The sequence below is a fragment of the Trichosurus vulpecula genome, chromosome 6, assembly GCF_011100635.1.
Source record: "Trichosurus vulpecula isolate mTriVul1 chromosome 6, mTriVul1.pri, whole genome shotgun sequence".
Lineage (NCBI taxonomy): Eukaryota > Metazoa > Chordata > Mammalia > Diprotodontia > Phalangeridae > Trichosurus > Trichosurus vulpecula.
In genome coordinates this window covers 158,912,039-158,938,495 of record NC_050578.1, presented here as the reverse complement: position 1 = coordinate 158,938,495, position 26,457 = coordinate 158,912,039, and the positions used below count along the sequence as shown (strand labels likewise).

The 26,457-nt window shown below is 37.0% G+C and overlaps 1 protein-coding gene across 1 annotated transcript in view; it reads right to left on the bottom strand.

Annotated features, from left to right (window-relative positions):
• Positions 1 to 26,457, bottom strand: part of FRYL (FRY like transcription coactivator) — a 315,130-nt gene that overhangs the window by 217,059 nt on the left and 71,614 nt on the right. Inside the window, exon 3 of the mRNA XM_036763836.1 lies at positions 24,180 to 24,299. The gene's annotated coding sequence lies outside the window, so the exon portion shown is untranslated. The remainder of the gene's footprint in view (positions 1 to 24,179; positions 24,300 to 26,457) is intronic.

The window sequence follows — 26,457 nt, the reverse complement described above, 5'->3', positions numbered from 1 at the left end:
CTATTCAGGTTACTTGCAAAATACTCCCAAGCAATAAGATATTGTGTATTTAGGGAAATACACAAAATACAGAATGCTTGGCCCCATGATGTTTAATCTATTAAACAATGACTTAGATAAAGCAAAGACAGAAGATTTCTCAAATAAACACAAGATCCTAGGCTAGAAGAGATGGTGGCTAATACACTGAATGAAAGGATGCACCCCCCCTCCCCCCCGCCCAAAGAAAAGTCTTGACATTTGTGGCAGGACCAAGAAAACTTTAACAGCTATTATAACAGTTATTTGTTCCGTAACATTTAGAACTCATAGTTCTAGACCCTTTCTTTTGTGCATAAACCTACCGTTTGCTTCCTAAAATTAGAATTTCATAATTACAAATACTATCCTTCCCTATTTGCTATATAATATTTACATGAACATATACACATTGCTTTATTAAGGTCTTTTTTGTTTCCCCCCGTAAAACCAGACAAGTTTCCCAATAATAGTCCCAAAAATGAAGTTTCCATCAGTTTCTCCATTATCCCAAAGAACCTGAGACTATAAATATGATTCTCCATATCCCTTTTATTAGCTAAACTTCAATAAAATAGGGAATCTTTCAACCCAAAATTGACAAGCAAAACCTTGGTAAAGTAACATTATTTTACTCAAAATACTAATTGCTTTCACCCAGTAAGAAATATGCTGAATTCAATTAAAACAACAATTTATCAATTTGTTCTCTGACCTTGGTAAAATCACAAAATGAAATCTGATCCTTTAAAGTTAGATTTTTCACACTGATGCCTCAAATTAATGTGTTGCTTTGCTCCCATTTTTCCCTAAGGTTAGAATTCCCCTCCTACTACTCCAACTTTTGAATTTTCCACCCATCCTTTACATTCAATTCAAGGGCCACATCCTCCTTTACACCTCTCCTCTCTCTCAGGCTGGTAAAGACTAGAATTTCCTCCCTCCCTTTACAATGTATTTTATTTACATCTCTCTTCTGTAATCCTCGTATTATTTTGAATAGCATTCGTGTGCCATCTTCTTTTTGCTCAGCAGCAGGCTGGTGTAGTACAAAGAGCCAGCCTGTGACAGGAAGATGTTGGCACAAGTCTCTTCTCTGGCAAATACAAACTGTGACCCTGAGCATGTCCCTTAGCATCTCAGTGCCAGAGGGAGTACAGATGGCAGATTACTGCAACTTAGATTTATCCAATACTTATCTGGTCACATGGCAATATCTCTGAGGTACTTTCCTCACAGAGAATTAATTCATTATACTGATAAAATTGCAAGTCTATAACAACAACAACAACAACAATTCCTTTATTTTCTTTAAACTTTATGGGTTCCAGCACTATGTCATGTCTAAACTTTTTATGTCTCCTCATATTTGAAAACCATAAAGCACTGGTGCAAAGTCTCACCCTGGCTTGGAGGTAACACAGCTCTTTCGTAGGTTGTTGTTCATCCTTCCTTTTCAAAGAGGACCAATGATATCACGGGTGATGTCTTGACTTGCTCATGAACTGGATTTAAGTGAGGCAGAGTTGTACAAAATCATTAGCCTCACTCTTTCTTCCAGTTATCCAAATCCAGTGGCAAGACAAAAGTCAAGACTGGTGATGGCCCGGGATGTCATGGATTACTTTGGTGTCCTTGGTGCCTTACCAAGCTCTAAGTGCTCCACAGTGCCTGCTTCAGCTGCCTTCATTGCCATTGGAACAATTCCACGAGGGGAAATCTTCAAATTCTTCATGAAGACACCCCCGCTAACTCACTGACAGGTCTGAGGCCTGTTAATTAACCTCAACCTGGTCTAGCCCATCTGCCAAGAGAGTTTGCCAGGGTATGGCAACTGTGCATACTATAGCTTCTTGGAGCCACAGGTGAGAGTTGAGTGCCAGATGGACACCAAAGGTGGATAAGCAGCCCTGAAAAGGGCTTGGCCAGCCCTCGAATCAGAGGTGCTAGTCCTACCTGAACACCCCATATACCTTCCATGGGCTACATATACCAAGTGAAACTTAAGCTCTAACAGGTTATAGCATACTGGAAAACATGTTAACCAAAGAAGAGCAGGAATAAAGGATGTCATCAAGTAATGGGGATAAGCTGAGAGCCGATCGCATCGCAAAAGCCAAAGAGGACAGGTGGACAGTTAAGAGTGTTCCACTGCACCCTCACCCTGTGAGGAGAAAGTGATTAGGCCTCTTGCACAGTGGGTGGACTTCCTGTGACAACTTTTAGAAAGACTTTGATCAAAGTTACACAGAATGGGTAAGTGGCAATGGGCTTCCACTCTGCATGATGGGAAGTAACTCCTTCATAGATGAGGTCACAGATTCACTTGAGTATTAAGAGCTTGAGAATCCTATCAGCTCTACTTATTGGACAACCTATATGACAAAGTCCTGCTACTAATAATAAAGCTCTTTTGTACAAGATAGCAGGCAGAAATTTAGGAATAAGAAATTTCATGTTATAAAGGATTTTGTTCAAAGTTCCAGTGCATTTATTTTTCAAATTATTTGTTATTATTTTATTGATAAACTGAAAGCCAATAGTATGAAGTATAAATATCAGATCATTAAGCCTCTCATGCAATATCTTCATACTCTGCTGTATTCCTGTATTTCCCCCCACACCCCAGGATTCTTACCATTATTATCTCTACAAAGATGACTCAATATTTAAAAGGAAAAATAACTGAAAATAAACCAAGAGAATCAGAATATTAAATCTCTACTAGGGACTATAGGAAACAAGATCAGTGGCCATGCTGCAGTTCTGGAGGCTCTGTCCTGGCTCTCCCTCTTTACCTACTTTTGGTATCATTGGTTTCCTTCAAAACTCAGTCCACTCACGTTTTTATATATGAAGTCTTTTCTGGTTGCCCCTGACACAAGGTTAACCTAGTATTTGTTTGGCATATGCTTCATATGTTTTTATATGAATGCATATTATTTTCCCCATTAGAATGTAAACTCTTTGAGAACACAGACTGTTTCCCATTTGTCTTTGTATCTCTACTACACATCAATGTCTGGCACAATACAAGAACTCAATAAATGCTTGATGATTATTCCCAGGCTCTCTAAATCTGGCTTTTGTTTTCAAGGTCAAATTGTCCTTCATCTGACATACTGACTTCCAGAAGGACTCAAGTCACAGTTGTGGTGTGGAAAAAGGAGGTCAGAGATTATTGTTCTCCTACTATTTGCCATGGGTGGCATCTATTGTCCCAAATCTGGTAAGGGGAAGGGAGAGACTGCATATGGTTATCCAACAAAATTGTATTTTAATAAGCATTTATTCTACTAACAGTGAAAATTAGAAATGATAAATTGATTTTCAGTGCTTAGCACAGTGCCTGGCACACAGAAAGCTCCTGACAAATATCGAGTAATTATTTCTTTAGCTAGCTGAAGAGAATAATAAATGAATTAAACATATCTATACAAATTTATAGTAAGTTAGACAATATAGTCTCCTTTCCTTTTTTTTTTTAAAGTCATTCATAGTATCACAAATTTAGAACTGAAAGAACTTATAGATTACCTAGTTCATCCCCCTCATTTTCCAGTTACGGAAATTAAGGCCTGCAGGGTTAGTAAGGATGCAAGGGTGATAAGCAAAAGAAAAAGGATTTAAATGAAAGTCCTTTAACTCTAAATCAATGCTCTTTCCACAGTACCAGAATGCCTCCATGATGTTGTTCAGGCTTATCATGTCAATCTGTCCAATAAACTTCAAATGAAGAGAATCCTCCTAACAATGCAAAATGGCAACTGTTCTGCAATTTTAACAATTAGAAATAGATATATCTGGCAGATAGCACTTATATAGTACCTTAAACTTTGCACAACAATTTAAATATTGCCTCACTGGAACCTCATGACAACCCTAGGAGGTATGAAGCTGAAGGTAATTAAGTGATTTACAAAGGCAGGATTCAAACTTAAGACTTTCTTATTCTTCAGTCCAGCATTCTAATCATTACTGAGCTGCCTGGAGAGTTTTCTGGTGCACTAAGAGCTTAAGTGACTCGCCCAGTGTCACACAAACCAGAATGGATCAGAAGCCAAATGTGAAAAACCATGTATCTGAACTCCAAAGTCAGCCCCCTGTTCTGTTCACTTTGCCAAGACCTTAGTACTTTTCACATTCTTATAGGTGGCTATTCCTGACTTCAATTCTTTTTTTAAACTACATTTACCACTCCCTGGCATGATGTGAACAAAAGGCAAAATGGCAATAATGTAAGCAGAAGAAAGATGGGATTCCAGTATTAAATAATATCTTACTACAAATGTGGTAGCTTATTTACATGAAGAAGGCATATGTGTTTTACTTTAAATCATAAGGGTACCATCCAAGTTAGAGAAACTTTCAAAATTTATCTTTGAAATCAAACAAAACAGGGAAAATTTTCCATGAAATAGTTCCCCCCAGCTGTGGAATAGGATTCTAGTTTTTCATAACAAATAGTAACATGTGGAAATAAATGGAGAGAACACTAAAATATCTTGTCATATAAAAAGTCTTTTCCTTTAAATATCTATTCCAAGTCTTATTTTTATATTATGTTCTGAGCAATGGGTTTCATAAGCCTCAACCAATTACTTATCTTATATACACTATTAAGCACACCGCTGCAAACAATTCCCTCCAATTTCAGTCAAAAAATTTTAAATCTATTTTAAAAAGATAATTTCATTTTTAAAGAAAGTTTCTTTAAACACTAAAGGAAACAGACCATTTCAAATACTGGAATATCAGCACAAAGTTTTATACATAAAATGTGCTTGTGAATGAATTTGTGGGTAATAAGCAAATAAACAAATATACACAAAATGAATACATTTAAGTTCCATTATTTTATTCAAAATACCCAATAGGAAGTATGTTTGAATCAATTAAATAATAATTTATTCATTTGTTCTTTAACTTTTTGAAATCACAAAATAAAAAATATTCCTTTAAAATTACTTTGTACCTCACACCTAAGTTTTTTTCTATTTAAAATAATGATAAACTTTCCTTATTACTGTATAGTTTATAATTGTGTGTATATCATACAAATTGCCAAATTATATAATATAGGTTACATAGATTCTTCCACTTTAAAATATGTCTGTGCATATGTGTACATGTATTCCCAAAAATCTAAGTAAAACTTAAAACTGCACTTAAGACTTTTGGGACAAACATCCTGTATTTTAATTTATTTTACTTATTTCATTGGCAATGATGAACTATTCCTGAAGGAGATTCTTAATAAAAGACAAACAAACACATTTCATGTTCGAAACAAATTTAGAAAAAGTACAAACCCAATACATTTTTAAATGTTTTAATATGTAAGAAAAATGTCATAATCCATAAGGCTTAAAATTTTTCCTTTATTAGCACCATTACCTGGTTGGATGATATCTAGCTTCTAATGCATTCTATTGGTAATGCAACAGAGTTCTTACAGGATGAAGAAAGAACATTTTATTCCATTACCAGGATATAAAAATAGAACTAAGTAGATAATTTAAAGAGGATTCCTTGCTACTGCTAATGTAAAAGCACCATCTCAATACTAGATTATAAATATGCAACTACTAAGAGATGACTTTAAAAACATATTAAGACCATTCTTATTATATTCTTTATAGATTATTTCTAAACATGACTAATTCTTTATGTACATTTAACATTATAAAACAATGTAATGTAGGAAAGGAAAGTAAGATTATTATACTTCCCTTATTGGCTCTACATTCTGTGAAATTCTTAACATACTTAATTACTTAAAACACTGTGTAATTTACCTTATCCTATAATAAATGAGTGAACAATAACGAACCATATGATGTTATATGTAAGGAACATAAGAATCAATGTGGGAAAATGTTACTTTTAGTTAGAAATAGACTGATCTTGTTAATAATCTTCAATGTTACATGAAATTTGATTAAATGTGTATGTTGGCTTTATGTTTAATAATTCTTCTGAACAAAAAGTTGAGGTTGACCAAGATATTTATATTTTCCAACAAAATTACCTCTACTATTGAAAAAGGAATGTAGGAGGTGCGAGGGAGGGGATGGACAGTGACTCCTATGTGAGAAAGTTATTAAAGCAGAAAGTCATCATTAGAGAAAATATTTCCTGTCTTTCACTAAAAGTACATATAATTATAGATCGAATAATAATAATTATGATAATAAGCCTATCAAGTACCATGCTTTCAATTTAAAGCTGAAGAAAGCCCAGAAAGTTTATGACTTCCGCAACACCACACGGTTCATTATCAAAAGTTTTTTTTTAAAAAATTGATGTCCTTTATATTATAAACTATATAAGCAGAAAGTCATTATTAGAGAAAATATTTCCAGCCCTTCACTAAAAGTACATATAATTACAGAGCTGATAATAATAATTATGATAATAAGCTGATCTAGTGCAATGCTTCCAATTTAGAGTTGAGAAAAGCCCAGGAAGTTTGTGACTTCCCAACATCACGAAGTTCATTAGTAAAAGTTTTTTTTTAATTGATGTCCTTTGTATCATAAATTACTTTGTTTTACATATATTATACACTATAAGAAACACATGGAAAATTAAAATGTGATTTTTGCTGTCTAGGAGTTTCCAAGTGAGTTGAAGAAATAAGATGCAAACACATGCAAACTTATGAATCAATAAAAGATTAAGCAAGTTTGAGGCAACATTGAAAAAGATGCCATAAAGCATTAAATTAACAACTTAAAAATTAGGTATATAGACACTAATTGCCATAGGAATCCAAAGAAAGGAGAGATCACTTTAAGACAGTCTAGTCAGAAAAAATTTTACAGCAGAGATGAGGTTTGAAATAGATGTTGAACAGGTAGGATGGATTTGATTTTTTTCTAAGAGGTCTAGTGACTTCACAATGAAGTAAATATCCAGTGAGGGCATCACTCTACTAATGCAGCCATCTCAAGTCTGAGAAAGGTGCCTGGGGCACTAAAATGTCAGAATGCCTGGCCCAGGTTGGGCCACAAAGCCAGTATAAGGCCAAGGTAGGACTTGAGCTGGCTTGGAGCTTAGCACTTGGGTCCATGCTGCCTGCCTCTGTAAAAAGGGAACAAAAAGGAGAAACAAAAAATAGATTGGGGAATTTGAAACACTAGGTTAAACTTTAAGGCAAAAGTAAGTCACTGAAAATTTCTGAGCAATGTTTTAGGATAATTAATTTGTTACCAGAGCAAAGGCTGATTATAGAAGGGATATTCTTTATGTGTAGTGCAAAGAAAAACAAAGCACAGATGAGGGATTAAGTCATCTATCTTAACTCTGATTGTCCTAAACTTGCTTTATCATTTTCCTACATACAGTAGGAGACAAAGCATGGTAAATATAGCAACTGACTGTGGACTCAGGAAGACCTACCTGGGTTCAAGTACTGCTTCTAACAAAAACTGAGTGTGTGACCATAATCAAGACATTTAACCTTTTAGTTCCTAGAGGCAACTCTCTACAACTCTGACTTTGCTACACCAATGAAATTATAGATCTGAGCAAAAAACAAAACAAAACTACAAGGCTCTGGGCCCTCGAACAATTTAGACAAAATCTGTCCTAATATGTTCTTAGTAAAGCACATTTATCAATTACTATGATGTCCTTAATGACATCTTAACTACCCCTTACCTAATTTCAATTGATGACAAGTTTATTAACCCCCTTCTATGTGCAAGGCATTGCACTAAGTGATGGGGATACAAAGAAAGGGAAAAAACAGTCTGATCTCAAGGAGCTCACTGTCTAATGGAAGAGTCGACATGCAAACAAGTATTTACAAATAAGCTATATGTAGCATACACCGGAAATAATAAAGGAAGGCCCTAGAATTAAGGTAGATTGAGAAAGACTTCCTGTAGCAGGTAGGATTTTAGCTGGAACTTGAAGGAAGGCAGGGGGGCAAGGAGGCAGATATGAGGAAGTAGAACATTCAAGGCATGGAGAAAGGCAGAGAAAATGCTTGGAGCTAGGAGATGGATAATCTTGTTCAAGGTCCAGCTAGGAGACTGATCTCAGAGTACTGGGGGGTAAGGGTGGAGGTGTAAGATAAATAGCTCAGCAATTACTCAAAGAATCAGAAATCTCCAAGGTAGAAGAGAGCTCAGAAACCATATAGTCCAATTTATACCTGAACAAGAACCTCTTCTATAGTATCCCCAAAAAGTGGTCATTCGGCATTTTACAAGAAAAATTGCAGAACAAGGGAACTCATTACCTACCAAATCAGCCCATTCTCCTATTAAGTAGCTCAGTCAACAAACATATGCTTCTTTATAAGCTAAAATTTGTCTTTGCACCTGAGAAAAAGCAAAACAAGTCTCTTCCATAAGACAGAGCTTCAAATATTTTTAGATAATTATAAGCCCAACTTTCCTATGTTTCCAGTACATTTTCTCTTCTCCAGATTAAACAGCCTCAGGTCTTTCAACCAAACTATACATGGGAGAATGGGGTGTAGGGTGTGTTCAGGGAAGACAAGTACCTTTGGTATGAGGGCTGCCAAACCTTTTTCAGAGCTTCTTTCCACCTTTGGTGTCCACCTGATCCACCTAATTCTCACTGTGGTTCCAAAAAGCTGTAGCATGCCCAGCGGCCACACCCTGGTAAACCATTTCAGCAGATGGGCTAAACCAAGTTGAAAGTAAAAGGGGCCTCAAACCCATTGGTGTGTTATCAGGGTGTCTACCCCATGCATGTGAATACTTCTACTGGTGGAATGGGCGAATGAGAACAATTTGTTCCAACGGCCACGAAGGCAGCTGAAGCAGGCGCTGTGGAAAGCTTAGAGCTTGGTTAGACATCTCAGACACCAAGGTCATCCACTGCATCTCAAGCCATCACCAGTCATCTTGACTCTGTCCTGACACTGGACTGTGATGACTCTGGGGGAGAGAGTGAGGCCAATGACTTTGTGCAACTCTTCCTCACTTAAATCCAATTTACACAGGAATCAAAAGACATCACCCACACCATTTTACCATTTTTTTAACCTATCTCAAAGTCCTGTGGAGATAGGCAAGTGACAAAGCAGCAGGTACGAACACACTGAGAGCTGTAGTTACAATCCTGCACACAGGTGGCCCAGGCCATAGGGTTGTTTTCTCACTGGAAGCAGCAGTGAGATTTGGCAGCCCCCTGGGTGTCTGAGTGGCCTTTTAAGGATTGCATTACTCACCTCCTGGTATAAGGAAGAGGCTAGAAAAGGTGCCCTAAAAATTATCTGCTTACCCAATCTGACCTGATTACTGCTGCAAGTGGGGATCCCACCCTGTGGTCAAAACACACACACAAAAAAAAAATGTACAAAAACTTCTACAAAGATGATTCCACTCATCATCAGCACATGAAAATGTGCACACACTTACAGACGACAAAAAATCCAGTAGGCCTGAAAGATGAACAGCTCTTGTTGCGAGAGAATTCAGTAGGTATCACATCCAAATAGCAATCCTGAGTGAAACAAAGCTAGCAAATGAAGGCCAGCTTACTGAAGTCAGAGATGGATACATGTTTTTCTGGAGTAGCCACAGTGAAAGGGAATGCCATGAAGCTGGTGTAAGTTCTGCAATCAAAACTAATGCGGTCAACAAGCTTACAAAAGGAGTGAATGACAGACTCATGACAATGAGATTGTCACTCACAGGAAAACACCATCGGTGCCTATGTTCCCACTATGACAAACCCTGACGACATCAAAGAAAAATTTTATGAAGACCTGAAGACCCTTATCATCAATGTGCCAAAAGAGACCAAGCTTATAATTCTGGGCGACTTTAATGGTACAGTAAGCTCAGACACAGCAGGAGTCCTTGGGAGGAATGGACTTGGAAGCAGCAACACCAACGGTCACTTACTTCTTAAGTAGATTTGTTGATCCCACGACCTTCTCATCACCAACACTGTCTTCCATTTTCCTAAACACTTCATGGATGCACCCTCGCAGCAAACACTGGCATTTAATAGACTATGTGATGATAAGGAGATGAGACAGACAGGACGTGAGAGTCATGAAGGCAATGTGTGACACAGAGAACTGAACTAATCTTAGACATCCTCTCCAAGCTAAATATTCGCATTCAACAAAAGGGGCAACCCCAAGGCAAAATGACCACCAGAAGAATTAATGTCAACAGATTAGAGAACTTCTTTGAGAGGGAACAGTTTGTTGCTAGCTTGGAGGGAAAGTTGAGCCAACACACAGTTGGCAACAGTGCAGCAGAAAACGAGTGGGCAGCTTTCAGAGATTTGGTGTACATCACTGCATTTGCTCATCTGTGTCAGAATACTTGCAAACATCAAGACTGGCTTAACGAAAATGATGGGGAAATTCAGAAGCTGCTAAATGAAAAATGTGAACTCCACAGGATTTACCAGCAGGATAGTTGTCCATCTCTAAGAAAGGCAGCATCTAATTACATCAAAAGTAAAGTACAAGCAAAGATATGCAGAATTCTTGCAGGCAGATGAAATTCAGTTTTATGCTAATACTAACAATCCAAAGCATTTTTATGATGCCCTGAAGGCTATACTACTCAGTGCTGATGAAACCACATTGATTAGTGATAAGGACATGATCCTAGAGAGATGGGCTGAACACTTCCATAATGTTCTAAACAGATTGTCATCAATCAATGCTAAAGCCACTGACCATTTACCTCAGGTTGAAAGTCAATCTCTCACCGCTGAAGTTCAAACTGAAGAAGAGGTTTTGAATGCCATTAGGCTCCTTTCCTGTGGCAAAGCACCTGGTGCTGATTCTATTCCAGCTGAGATTTACAAAGGGGTGGGGGGTGCATTGCTCATACAAAAGCTGACTGAAATTTTCTGGGTAATCTGACAAGAGGAGGTTATCCCCTAGGAGTTCAAAGATGCCACCATTGTCCATCTCTATAAAGGTAAAGGAAATAGACTGTCCTGTGACAATTATTGGGGGAAGGGGGGGGGGTCTCTCAGTCATTGCCGGCAAGATTCTTGCCAGAGTCAGGCTGATCCTTCACCTGGAAGACGGTCATCTACCTGATAGCCAGTGTGGCTTCAGAAAAGACCAAGGAACAGCCAATACAGAATTTACTACCTGACAACTCCAGGAGAAATGCCAAAAGCAGAACAATGTCTGTAGATATGACCAAGGCCTTTGATACAGTCAGTCATGAGGACTTAAGGAAAATTATGTCAGAATTTGGTTTCCCAAAGAAGTTTATCAGTATTGTACCTCAATTTCATGATGGTGTGCTTGCCTGGATTCTGGATAAGGGACAATGCTCTCGTGCTTTCTTGGTCATCAATGGAGTGAAACAAGGCTATGTACCGTGCTTTTTAACATGATATTTTCAGCCATGTTGTCAAATGCCTTCAATGAGGACAAACAGTTACCACACTGATGGTAAATTCTTCAACTTGAAAAGGCTACAAAAAGGCTACAAGCCAAGACCAAAGTGGAGGGAGGGGTTGGTGCATGATATCTTGTTCACAGATGACTGTGCACTCAATACAGCTTCTAAAGTTGAGAGGCAGCAATGTATGGATTGTTTCTCTGGAGCTTGTGCTAAATTTGGCCTAACAATTAACACCAAGAAAACACAAGTACTCCACCAGCCAGCACCATAGCACCCATAAGTGGAACCACTGGTTACAGAAATGAAAAAGTTTTGAATATTAATGAATAAGTTCGCTTACCTTGTTGGAATACTTTCTAGGGATGTACACATTGATAATGAAGTTGACACATGCATTGCTAAAACTAGCTCAGTGTTTGGAAGCTCCAAAGTAAAGTGTGGGAGAAAAGAGATATTAGACTGCCTACCAAACCGAAGGTCTACAGAGCTGTTGCGCTGAACTCATTGTTGTATGTGTGTGAAACCTGGACAGCACACCAGCACCATGGCATAAAACTGAATCTCTTCTATTTGAATTGTCTTAGGAAGATTCTGAAGATCACTTAGCAGGATAAGATACCAGACACTTAGGTCCTTTCTCAAACTAAGCTGCCAAGCATTCAAACTCTACTACAGAGACTGCAACTATGATGGGCTGGCCACATTGTTTGACTGCCAAATGTACACTTGCCTAAAAGATCATTTTATGGAGAACTCACACAGAGCAAGTACTCACGTGCTGTCCAGAAGAAGGCACACCGAGGATACTATCAAGGTCTCTCTTAAGAACTTTGGAATTGGCTGTGTGACATGGGAGACACTGGCACATGACTGCCCAGCATGGCATGCTCTCATCAGAGAAGTTGCTGTGCTCTATGAGCAAAGCAGAACTGAAGTAGCTCAAGAGAAACACAAGATGCTCCAAACGTTCATTTGTGTCCAACCTGTGGGCATTCCAATCTCATACTGGTCTGATAAGCCACAGTTGGAAGGACTGTAACTTGACTCTAACGTGGTGATATCATTCTGGTCCTCATCAAGAATGAAAGACAAGAACCAACCAACCAACCAACCAACATGGCAGAATACTGAAAGCTCATGTAGCCCTTCATCATCCCACATCTGGGTGCTTATCAAGGTCCTCTTATACCATTTCTAAAAAAACAAGTCCTGATTCACAATACACAGGAGTCTATTAATGGTCTCTATTTTGTCATTGACCTCTAGGTCACCTATAACTTTGATTCTCCAGGGACTATGCTACTCTATGATTCCTGCCTACATAACATTATCAGAATTGAGTGGTAGGTATTATAATTTTAATAACATGTCAGTTTCAATTTTTTTCCTGAGGGAACATACCTCAAACTATAAAGTCACTGAAAAACTGTGATTTAGAACATGTTTTAAAATAATATTTTAAATGCCAAATTTCAGAAACGACATTCATTTGTAAATCTATAAACATCACCATCTTCAACATAAAATGAATCTCTATTTTAATTTCTTAAACTCTTGAGAATTTGAATTAAATGTAATTTAGTCTAATTTGGAGGTGTAACCCTCAACCTTTTCTCTGGAGAAAATGGATGAATGACTCTTGTCATGTAAAAATATTTCAGTCTTGGAAGCAAAGGCTCATTTGTAACAGTCATAACAGAAGTCTGTAGTAAGCTTATTTATTATTTTCTACTAACTTTTTACTCACTCAATGTTCATAAGACAAGTAGACTGCATTGTGTGTGGCATACTGCAAAACACAGGTGGCAGTTTTATGCTGCTAATTCCCTGTAGTAAATATTAGTCCTTAGTCAATTCAATGATCTCCGTGAGGGGCAGGACTCGGTTTTATTCTTTTTTATTTCATAAAATACTTAGCATTCTGCATAAAACCATTCATCCATTTAATGACTGAATGAATGATTAAGATTCCATGAAATATGCATATATAAGATGCATATATAAATAAAATATATATTTCAACAGGAGTGTCTTAATATTAAGGCAAGATAAGCACACCAAATATGTTAACATTTTGAGTTTTTAAGATGAAGGCATAAAGTTAACAAGTCTAGTTCTTATAATTAAATTTTAAAACTACTTACATATTTCCAAAGTACTTTTCAAAAAGATCACTGGGTTTCAGAATATCTAGAAAATCTTACCCCAAAAATATATAAGACAATACAAACATTTTTTCTATACATGAAATGCATTCCAACTCCTACAAAATAATGGACACTCCTCATTCAGCTTATAGCAACATCTTCATAAATGGAAATAGTTATGAGGAAGAATTAAAAACTTATCATGCAGTTGTATTAAATAGTTTGATTTCTGTTATGACAATGCTACTTAAGCTTAAATTCAACCTTAAAACATATATAATTGCCAAACTATATGTAGCAACTTCTATTAATACTTAAAAATAGCGTTTCTTAAAGTTTTGATTGCCCAGGAAAAAATTCAAAGAACTGATGGTATCCAAAAGCAAGATATGGCTTATTATCAAATACGTGTTGATAACTGAATAACTCCAGCCTCCCATTCTGATAAGCTGTATTCATCAGACATTTGTTGGCACAATCTCAGCTTTTCATTTTATGAGACAGAACCGAGATGTTTCTCCAAATGAACTCTATACTTCCAACATTCTTTTCATTATCCCTGCAAATAAATATGAATACTCAACTAGAATATGAAATACTAAAAAGTACCTTTCACACAAAATCTTAAGTATCTTACCTAAATATCCACATGAAACATAAAGGTATTATTCTTAACAAGTACATAAAATTTCAACTACATAAAGGTGTTATTCTTAGCAACTACATAAATTTTATCTAACTAAATATTTTGATCTATAAAATCCAAATGAGATTCAAAAGACATGTATAATGGAACAAATACGGAACTTGAAATCAGGAGATTTGTGTTCACGTCTCAGTATTGCCACTTGCTAACTTCTACGTAACTAAGGGCAAATCACAAACACAAAATTATTTTTTAATCACGGGAAAAGATATTACATGAATTAAGGAAAGTTGCTTGAAAATGTAAACATATGTATCCACATCTAGGATTTCATCAGTGGTGAGAACTCCCTGCAGATAAACTCCCTCCAGTGATTTAGATCAACAAATCTTGAGTAACATTTAGTTTTCAGAAAGTTACCTGGAGCACAAATATGTAAGACCAAAAGCCATTCCTCAATAGATAAGTATCAAAGGACATAAACTCAAAAAAAAAAAATACAAACTACTAACAACCATGTGAGGGAATGTTCCATCACTAATAGAGAAATCCAAATCAAGTACTTCTGAGATTTCACCTCACGCTCAACAACTGGCAAAGATAAAAAATAATGGAAAAAGCTAATCCCTTCTCTATTTCCAAAGGGGGCAACACAATCCTCCTATTCACTCAGGTTCGCAACCTAGGAATCATCCTGGACTCCTCACTATCTTTCATGCCCATCACTAAGCTGTTGCCAAGGCCTGTCGATTTCACCTTTGCAACATCTCTCAAATATATTCCCCTTTCTCCTCTGACATTGCTACCACCCTGGTACAGCCCCTCATCACCTCTCCCCTTGGTTACCGCAATAGCCTGCGGATGGGTCTGCCTGCTTCAAGGCTCTCCCCACTCCAATCTATCCCATTCAGTCACTAACATGATATTCGTAAAATGTAGGTGTGATCATGTCACCACGCCCCTACTCAATAAACTCCAGTGGCTTCTCATTGCTTTCAGGATCAAATTAAAAATCCTCTGTTTGCATTCAGACCTCCACCTCCTCCCATGTTTCTTTTTTTATTTTCTTTTTCTTTATTAATTTATTTAATATTTTTAGTTTTCAGCATTGATTTTCACAAGAGTTGGAACTGCATATTTTCTCCCCATTTCTACCCTCCCCCCAACTCCAAGATAGCATATATTCTGGTTGCCCCATTCCCCAGTCAGCCCTCACTTCTGTCACCCCACTCCCCCCACCATTCCCTTTTCCCTTACTTTCTCATAGGGCAAGATAGATTTCTATGCCCCACTGCCTGTATATCTTATTTCCTAGTTGCATGCAAAAACTTTTTTTTTTGTTTTTGAACATCTGTTTTTAAGACTTTGAATTCCAAATTCTGTCCCCTCTTCCCTCCTCACCCACCCTCCCTAAGAAGGCAAACAATTCAACATAGGCCACATGTGTATCATTACGTAAAACCCTTCCACAACACTCATGTTGTGAAAGACTAACTATATTTTGCTCCTTCATATCCTGTCCCCATTTATTCAATTTTCTCCCTTGACCCTGTCCCTTTTCAAAAGTGTTTACTTTTGATTACCTCCTCGCCCTATCTGCCCTCCCTTCTATCCTCCCCCATTTTTTATCTCCTTCCTCCTCCTTTCCTGTGGGGTAAGATACTCAATTGAGTGTGTATATTATTCCCTCCTCAGGTCAATTCCGATGAGTGCAAGATTCACTCATTCCCCCTCACCTGCCCCCTCTTCCCTTCCTACAGAACCGCTTTTTCTTGCAACTTTTATGTGAGATAATGTACCCCTTTCTATCTCTCCCTTCCTCCCTCTCTCAATACATTCCTCTCTCATCCCTTAATTTGATTTTATTTTTTTAGATATCATCCCTTCATATTCAGCTCACCCTGTGCCCTCTCTCTATATATGTATATTCCCTTCAGCTGCCCTAAAACTGAGGTCTCATGAATTATCTTTCCATGTAGGAATGTAAACAAAACAGTTCAACTTTAGTAAGTCCCTTAGGATTTCTCTTTCTTATTTACCTTTTCATGCTTCTCTTGATTCTTGTGTTTGAAAGTCAAATTTTCTGTTCAGCTCTGGTCTTTTCACTGAGAAAGCTTGAAAGTCCCCTATTTTATTGAAAATCCATATTTTGCCTTGGAGCATGATACTCAGTTTTGCTGGGTAGGTGATTCTTGGTTTTAATCCTAGCTCCATTGACCTCCGGAATATCATATTCCAAGCCCTTTGATTCCTTAATGTAGAAGCTGCTAGAAGCTATTATCCTGATTGTGTTTCCACAATACTCAAATTATTTCTTTCTGGCTGCTTGCAGTCTGCAGCTTGATCTGGGAGCTCTGGAATTTGGCGACAATATTCCTAGGGGTTTTCTTTTTGGGATCTATTTGAGGAGACTATCAGTGGATTCTTTCGATTTCTATTTTACCCTCTGGCTCTAGAATATCAGGGCAGTTCTCTTTGATAATTTCTTGAAAGATGATATCTAGGCTCTTTTTTTGATCATGGCTTTCAGGTAGTCCAATAATTTTTAAATTATCTCTCCTGGATCTATTTTCCAGGTCAGTGGTTTTTCCAATGAGATATTTCACATTGTCTTCCATTTTTTCATTCTTTTGGTTCTGTTTTATAATACCTTGATTTCTCATAAAGTCACTAGTTTCCACTTGTTCCAGTCTAATTTTTAAGGCAGCATTTTCTTCAGTGGTGTTTTAGACCTCCTTTTCCATTTGGCTAATTCTGCCTTTCAAGGCATTCTTCTCCTCAACGGCTTTTTGGAGCTCTTTTGCCATTTGAGTTAGTCTATTTTTTAAGGTGTTATTTTCTTCAGCATTTTTTTGGGTCTCCTTTAGCCAGTCATTGACTTGTTTTTCATGGTTTTCTCACATTGCTCTCATTTCTCTTCCCAATTTTTCCTCTATTTCTCCAACTTGCTTTTCCAAATCCTTTATGAGCTCTTCCGTGGCCTGAGACCAGTTCATGTTTTTCTGGGAGGCTTTTGATGTAGGCTCTTTGACTTTGTTGACTTCCTCTGGCTGTATGTTTTAGTCTTCTTTGTCACCAAAGAAAGATTCCAAAGTCTGAGTCTGAATCTGAGTCCATTTTTTGCTGCCTGGCCATGTTCCCAGCCAACGTACTTGACCCTTGAGTTTTTCGTAGGGATATGACTGCTTGTAGAGTATAGAGTACTTTGTCTGAAGTTTGAGGGGCTGCGCTGTCATTTTCAGAGCTACACAGCAAATTCTGCCACACCAGCACTATTCCTCCCCCAAGAACCACCAACCTGGACCTTGACTCAGATCTGAGCAGGCTCTGCACTCCCACCTCAGATCTGCCACTTAATTCCTCCCACCACCAGGTGGACCTGGGGCAGAAAGCAAGTGTAGTTCTGTAGCTGCACCACCTCCGCTGCCCCCAGGGCAGTGGCCAAACCACAAACTCCTTTCACTCTGTCCCAGAAGCTTTTCCCTCTAACCTTCTCTGTTGTCTTTGGTGTTTGTGGGTTGAGAAGTCTGGTAACTACCACAGCTCACTGATTCAGGGCGCTAGGGCCTGTTCCACCCGGCTCCCAGTGTGGTTGTCTGTGCGGCCCACACTGGGCTCTGCTCCACTCCATTCCCAGATCTGTGCAATAGACCTTACCCAGCGACCATCCAGGCTGTCCTGGGCTGGAGCCCTGCTTCCCTCTGCTATTCTGTGGGTTCTGCAGTTCTAGAGTTTGTTCAAAGCCATTTTTTATAGGTGTTTGGAGGGGCCTGGGTGGGAGCTCACGCAAGTTTCTGCCTTCCAGTCACCATCTTGGCTCCGGCCCTCCTCCCACGTTTCTGGCCTTCTGACACAGTTCCCTGATCCAGGGACACTGGCCTCCCAGCTGGCTGTTCCACAAACAAGACACTATGTGTCTCAGCTCCTGACATTTTCAAGGGCTGTTCCCCATGCCTGGAATGTTTTCTTTCTCCCTTTCCTCTAAGTTCCAATTAAAATCCAACCTTCCACAGGAAGTTTTTCCCAACCCCTCTTAATTCTAGTGCCTTCCATCTGTTCTTTTGTATTTATTGTATGGATAACTTACTTAGTACATACTGTCTCCTGTAGTAGATTATAAGTTCCTTGAAGGCTGAGACTCTTTTTTGTCTCTTTTTGTGTTCCCTTAGTGCCTGACACTTAGTAGGGACTTAATAAATGTTAACTGATTGACTGCCTGAGAGGCATATAATAAAGAAAGAATCTTCTGGTGATAAATCTGGTATTTTGGTGATGATGATAGTAATAATAACAATATCTAGCATTCATCTAGTGTTTCTAGGTTTGCAAAGCACACAAACATTATCTCCTTTGATCCTCATAATAAGCTTGGGAGAAACATGTCCCAAGAAACATCATGAAGATACACTGTAACCACACCTGAGAGACAGCCAAACCCACTGAATCTTTAAAACAAATAGCCAGCATCTGTCTCTCCAGGGGGTATGCTATGAAGCATGGCTTCCAGGCCAAAGTATCCCCAAAAGGTACAATGCCACAAAAGGTCATCATATGTTCAAAGCCCTGGTGATTGTTTCGTTTTGTTTTTTAAGCAAAAGAGAAAGAAAAGTCAAAGGTATATCATTTAGAAATTACAGAAATTTAAAAACTAAAAATATACACCAATAAGTAGATCACAGAGACAACTGTTCTTACAGATTCAAGCACAGAAGTCAAATAAGCAAGGGAACATAATAGGTTTAGACTAAATAGATCCTAAACATAAGAAATGACAATACTAATGAACTTGGAATGGTGAAGGAAGTTGTATACACTGAATTAAAAATAAATTATCTTTAATATAAACATCTTCAAAACAAAAATAGTAACAATGGATTTCAGGTTTAAATTAACATGTAAGGCATATTTCATTGACTGAGAGGCATATAGAAAAGCAAGAATCTTCTTGTAGTAAACCTGGTATTTTGGTCATAATGATGACAATAATAACAGCAGCAGCTAGCATTTACATAGAGGTTCAAGGTTTGCAAAGAGCACCCTGAACTCCACTTTCCCTATGCAAATTAATTCACAACATAAATCCTAATAACTTTTAAGTTCTTGTGTAGTACACAATGCCTTAAGGCAGTTTGTAAAACTAAAATGACCAATAAGGGTTGTAACCTCTAAATCAGTTAAAAAGAAAGTATCTTTTCTTGGGCATAGCATAAAATAGCAATTTTTTCCCTTAAAATGTTACTGGATAAAAAGTTTCCCTATTTTATGTAATAATATATCACTATAATATAACTGAGATGTCTGCCCTAAACAAATTCCAAAATACCTTATTTTATACCTATTCAGAATAAAAGAGGTCAATATATTTCTGTAAAAATAATTTCAAAAATGATTCAGAAGTTTTTTTTTATCAATTTCTGTTACTAACTTTGTTTCTGTGAACTACGTGTATTATACTGAAAAATTGAGATTATATTCTTTGATCTTCATAAAATTCTCTAGTAACTACTAATTCTCTAGTAACTTTGTTGGCTTCAATTTCAGTACTGTTGAGAATCAGATCCAAATTTCTCTTAAATCAAAACAAAATTCTTAAGAATACATATGTTCATTAGACAAACTGCATGTAGCACTAATTTTCCTTAAAAAATGTAATTATTTCCAGAATAAAAAATCTTGATCTGCTGTAGTTCAGATTAGCATCATCAAAAAACCGAAATGCCTAGGAAAAACTAAATAATGAATATATTTTTACTTTACCTAGTTGATGATGTTTATACTTGTCATAATTAGCATGAAGAAAACTGATGGCATCTTCTTCATTTATAGTCTTTCTTAAAGAAAGCAGGCTAAGATGTCTCATCTTCAGTAACAATGGGGAGTTTTCCTGAAAACTATCACCAGTATCCAAAACCACATCTCCAGGAAGGACAGTAGGTACACCCTTTTTAAAAAAATCCATCTTGGGATTCTTCTACATAACTACTATCAACTATTAATAACTTTCAGCACTGAAAAACAGATACTGGCACAAACTTCCTTACTGACAAATTAAGGGGCACTGTCTGCGTTAATGGAGCAAAGCAAGTCATGTGAACTTAGGCAGCAATAAGTTCCAAAGTGATCAAGAGCCAGCTGTCGTGAAGCTGATTTTTCAAGACATTTGCTGCACAAAACTGATAACAAAATCAAACAGGAAAAGAACCCAAAGTTAAACACAGATGTAAAAGGGACATTAACAAGGATACAAAGACTATAATATTTTTAGCATCATTATGATTTAAACTTAACCACTGATAAAGTAGTTTTTGTGAAATGCTGAAGAAATGAAAGTTTACTTTGATCTAGGGTTGAGTATTCAATCGTTTAGTCCACAGCTAGAAAGACTAACAGTAACTTAGTCAAAAGATAACGCTTATCACTTAGAAAGCTCACCAACAGACCTCAGAAACACTCCTATGTTACACATACAAGAATAATTAAAAGCTGTGTACTATTCAACATGCTATATTATACTTACAAAACCTCTGAATATGTTAACTGCTGATTATTAATGGTAATAGTGAAAGCCTCAGCATGGATAACTTAAAATGAGAATAAATAAACAAGGATATGAAAATTAGGAACAAAGTTTTAGCATTAAAGAACTTAAAATGTTCAAATTATAAACTTTCCGAACACAGAAAACAGCTATTTTTAAAGAAACTGAGCACTGTATGAAATGCTACATAGTATAAACAAAAAAGAAACCTATTTTATTCTTCTAAAATAATTTAGTAAAATGTTGCAACAGTTCAGAATATATAAAACAGAATATGACTGAAATTAAAACCTAAAATTGATCAATTTCTTCTCCAGGCTTCTATACCTGTCCTCTAGTGGAAGTGCTAATGAACAAAAAAGAAGCAGAGAAACAAAGGCTATAAGAAGCACAAACTGGATTTTGCTATTTAATCAAAAAGCTAAGTGTTCTTAACATATCGAAAAATTTTGAACTGATATTCAGTATCTAACTTTTATTAATGAAATATGAATAAGCCCATGCTGCAAATGGAATAACAAAAATAAGTACAAAATGCTGAACATATTATAAAATACATTAAAGTTATTAATGCATAAATAGTTATAGGTCAATGGAAATGGAAAGTTAATGGAAGTTAAGATAACTACAGTTACCCCACCACCACAAAAGTCATTAATAAAAATTTTTTTTTATCAATTTTCTAACTTTCAACTCTATTAAATCCATTAATTAAACAAATACTTTTTGAGCCCCAGATAAATGAGCTACAGATAAATGTAGCTTTGGCAAATACACAGGAAAAAAAGGTGATTGAGTCCCTAAAGCAGATATGGTATTCCCAGTAGAGGCATACTAATAATGAACCAGTTAACCTATGGCGATTAAAATTCTAATACTGAATTGTTCTCTAATTTCAGATTTTCTTTCTTCCCAAACACACTGGAAACTACTTGAAAATAAGGCCCATCTCATAGTTTTCCTGGATCACCACAGCACCCAAGTCAACGTGGGACACAGAATAATAAATATTGTTTCCATTATTAGCAAAGGGAATAAATACCCACAATGTGTAAGATACCGTGCCTCTCACTATGCTTCCTTTCCTTCCTATAAATACTTAGACCTAGAAAGAAAAGGCTAGTGCTAAGAGAGGTCTACATTCTTTTAGTCCAAATTTATTTCACTACAGGTGAATAATCAGAGGGTGATCAATAGTATCAAAGACTGCAGAGAGATCTAGAAAAGTGAGGTTATAGAAAAGGCTAGTTTTGTATTTTCCAGAATCATTGCTTAATATTTACCTACTATACTGATTATTTTTTCTTTCTAAAGCCTTAGTTTTCTGCAATAATTTTTCAAAACAAGCCAGAGGGCCTATATTGACCTGGGCTAATTCGTTAGGGGGGCACTGCGCCTAGAGTCAGGAAGACCGGAGTTCAAATCTACCCTCAGACACTTACTAGCTGTGTGACCTTGGGCACCTGTTTGCCTCAGTTTCCTCATCTATAAAATGAGCTGGAGAAAGAAACTGCAAAATACTCCAGTATTTCTGCCAAGAAAAGCCCAAAGGGGCTCACAAAGAGTCAGACATGACTGAACAACAAATTCCTTAGGTGCTTTGGGGATGCAAAGGTCATGGACATCTAAGTTGAATGCTTCTAGTTATCCAAATAATATTTTTGGTTCTTTCCCTACTTCCATTTTTTGCTTTCCCCATTTTCCTTCTTTCCTAGTCTCCTTACAAGTTCATAGTCCTACCCACCCCCCACCACATTTTTTTGAGGGGAGCAAAGCATTAGGAAGGAATAAAGTAACCAGTGAAAAAAATTAATTTTAGTGAGCATGTTTATATTTGTTCAATATCTTTATTTCTCATGAGACATTTCCCTTTATTTCTCCTATTATTACATTTTTTTCTACCAGAGAACCGGTTAAAAGAGAAACCTTATGGCCATAAAAGCAGAAATGTGCTAACCTACCAAAGGAAAACTTAAAAAGAGATAGTGTCATATTCTCCCTCTAGTATGTTTCCTTCTTTAATTCAGGAATTAAATGGTACACTTCCACCTTCCTGGCTGTAGAAAAAATTGCTATAGAAGTGAGTGACCAACTAGATACCAAGAATAGCGAGAAAAAAAGATCTGGCTCTCTCCACCACTGACAAAAATCATATTTCCAGTAAAGACCAACAGAAAAAAAAAATGGATAGTATGTAAACACCTTTTCCTGGGGACTTCTAGGTCACATGTCTAACAAGATGAAGCTCTATTTTTCTCCAACCCTCACAACCTTTCAAATCCCTCCAACATCGGTATGCACAAGAGATGAAGTGATTTCAGCTGTCTCCAGGAGGCCAAAAACCCAAACAAGATAAAACCTCGATGAAGTAACAAAATATTCCTTAACACTTCACTGGCTTGTGCAGCTCCACCACCACCACTGTGGCAGCAAGGCTGTACAAGCCTATGGGCTTGCAACAGAACTTACATCAACCTTCTTCCCGCAAGGTCTTTGTGCCTCTAATATCCAAAAGCCAGAAAACTGCTGTGACAACAGCAGCAGCAACACACAGTAGTGCTCTGTGCCACAAGAGAAGAAAGCCAGAGAACCATTTTTAGCCTTTGTACATGATGATTCTAAAATGCTATGGGTTCAATTGATCATATTCAAGACAGTTCCAAAGAATGTACAATGACAAAAGCTATCCACCTCCGATGAACTCCGAATGCAGATTAAAGCATATTATTTTTTACTTACTCTATGTTTCTTGCTTTTTATTGGGGTTTCGGTGATCATTGGGTTATTGGGTTGATTGGGTGTTTATTGGGTTATTGGGGTATTCATTGCACATGACTAATTGCTATCATATTGCTTACCTTCTCAATGGGCAGGGGAAGGGCAGGAGAGGGAGAGAATTTGGAATTACAATTTTTTTGAGTAAATTAAAATAAGTAAATAAAAATATTTTATCCTAAAAAAAAGCCAATCATACTACGTCTCCAAACTTGATGTCAGAAGACCTGTGTTTAAGCCCTGCCTATAAAACTTATTAACTATAACCACAGGTCATTTATTTAACCCATCTCGGGCTCAGTTTCCTCATCTGGAAAACACGGAAATTTATACTTACAATACTTCAAAGAGTTGTTGTAAAGAAAGTACCTCGCAAAGTGTTATATAAATGTTAGCCAGCATCATTATAATTATTATACTTTACTAAGAATATAAAAACCATCTAGATTGTAAACTCCTTTGAGGACAGGGGCTTTTTTTTTTTTGCCTTTCTTTGTATCTATCCCAAGCGTTAGGCCAATTCCTGGCACAAAATAAGCACTTAATAAATGTTTGTTTAATACTCAGTAGATCTAATTCAAAGAAGTAATTGAAAACAAGTAACTGAAATATAACCTTTTAAAAAGTGTTTATAACTTCATAATCCATATGTGGTACCTTTAGAGTTTCTATAATAGGCTTACCGTATCACCCGACAAAATGATCTCTTGAGGATAACTGGGTTCATCTACCTTGATTGTGTCAATCTTGGGCAGCTTAGTTGAGTGAACAATAATCCAAGATTCAAATAAATGGCTTTATTTCTAAAATATAAAAAGAAGGATATCACTTATAAATTACATCATGAAAACAACATATAAAGAAAAACAACAACTGAACAGCTGAATAACAGAACGACTAAGACTGGCCTAGGGAGAGATAATCCTTATTACGTGGGGGAAGGGCAAGGAAGAAGAAAGAAGGGTTAGAACAGTATGAGTATGAAATATTGCATGCTTTCAGATTCTAGTGATGTTAGATAATTTTACTGAGTTATTTTTTCTTTTTGATTACAAAGGATGACTCTCTTGGCAAGGGATAAGGAAGGAATATATTGGGAAATAAAGGGGATTTTAAAACAAAGGATATTAATAAAAAATATATATGAAAAAAAGAGTCTATAACCTTTAACCTAGAGATTCTGCTTATATCCCAGTGAAGTCAAAGAAATATAGAAAGCTCCTAGATAAAAAGACTGCAAATTATTCAGAGCAGTACTTCTGTGGCAGCAAAAGAACTATAAAGTAAATGCCCATTGACACTGGTTAAACAAATTCATTGTGATACACGAATGTAATGGCATATTACTCTAAAAAATAATCAAAATGAATTCATAGAAGCATGGGAAGACTTAAATGAATGGATGCCAAGTGAAGTAGGTAGAACCATGAAAATGAAATACATGATAACTACTGTAATGTAAGTGAAAGGACAAAAGATATTAATGCTGAGTAATTTTAAATACCTAAACCTAGACTGGAGATGAAGTAATAAAGTACACCTTCATTTATTCTTTGAAGAGGTGGGAGAGAATGGGTGTGTTATGCAATATATTGTCAAATTCAGCTGATGGATCAGTTTCAATGAATGATTTTTTCTTTCATTTTTTTTATTCTTTGTTACAATAGAAGGATTCCTAGGTAGAAGAGGAAGAAATAAATTTATAAACGAAAGAGATATGAAAAGATAATTAAAAACAAGAAATCAACAAACTCAAAAAAAAAATTTTTAAAAGACCACGGTAAGCCTAGTAACTAAACCAAAAGAAAATACTAGGAAAAAAAATCATAATTTAAATAACTACAAAAAAAGACTGAAATACCTAGGAGTTGATTTTCTAAGACACATTCAAGACTTAAATGAACACGCTTATAAAACATTCTTTAAAGATGGAGTGAAACAAATTTCCAGCCCAAGATAACTTGGAAGGTCAGCAGAAAAGGTCTGTGGTACCAGGGTGAGAAAGGAGCGCAGTCCAACACAGGCTGCACCAGTGCAGACCCAGCCCCAGCAAACTTGGAGCAGACCTAGGGGCAACTGAAACACTGTCAGCAGTGACAGTTTCCAGATCTCTATGCCCACAGATGCCAAAGACAACTTAGAAGGTGAGCAGGAAAGGTCTTTTGCGCCTGGGCGAGAGCGGAGAGTAGGCTGCCAGCAGAGCCCCAGCGCCAGCGCCAGCCCCACCCCCAGCCAACCAGGAGCAGGTCTTGGGAGTCAATGAATCAACAAGAGCAGAAGTAGCAGCTGTTTCTGGAGCTCAGCCCACAGACAGTAACAACTGGTTAGAAGGAGATTACAGGAGTCTTTTTGCTAGCACTGAGGCAGTCCTAGGGAGAAGAGGAGCACTAGCACATCAGAGCTTGCAGCAGCTGTGGAAGTCTGCTTGTGGCAGTTCACAGACCAGAATACAGGCCTGGAGAGTAGTAAACACCTCTCCTTAGATCATACTACCTGGGAAGAACTGAAAACTTACAGGTTCCTAGAAGTATCTCTGAAAATAGCTGCACAAAACCCCTGAAACTGGGAACAGTACTCCTTCCACACCTGAAGCAGTGCCCTAAATTCACAAAGAGTTAAAAAGTCAAGTAACAGGAAGTGTTACTCAAGTTCCAGAGAAAACAGTGGAAAAAACTCAAGACTATAGAAACTTATTTTGGTAACAAGGAAGATATAAGTATACACTCAGAAGACAAAATCAAAACTCCTACACCCAAAGCCTCCAAGAAAAAGACTGGTCTCAGTCCATGGAAAAAACTCAAAAAGGATTTTGAAAATCAACTAAGAGAGGTAGAGGAAAAACTAGGAAGAGAAATGAGTGATGAAAGAAAATCATGAGAAAAGACTCAACAGCTTGGTAAAGGAAACACAAAATATTCTGAAGAAAATAACATCTTAAAAAACAGACTAGCCAAATGGCAA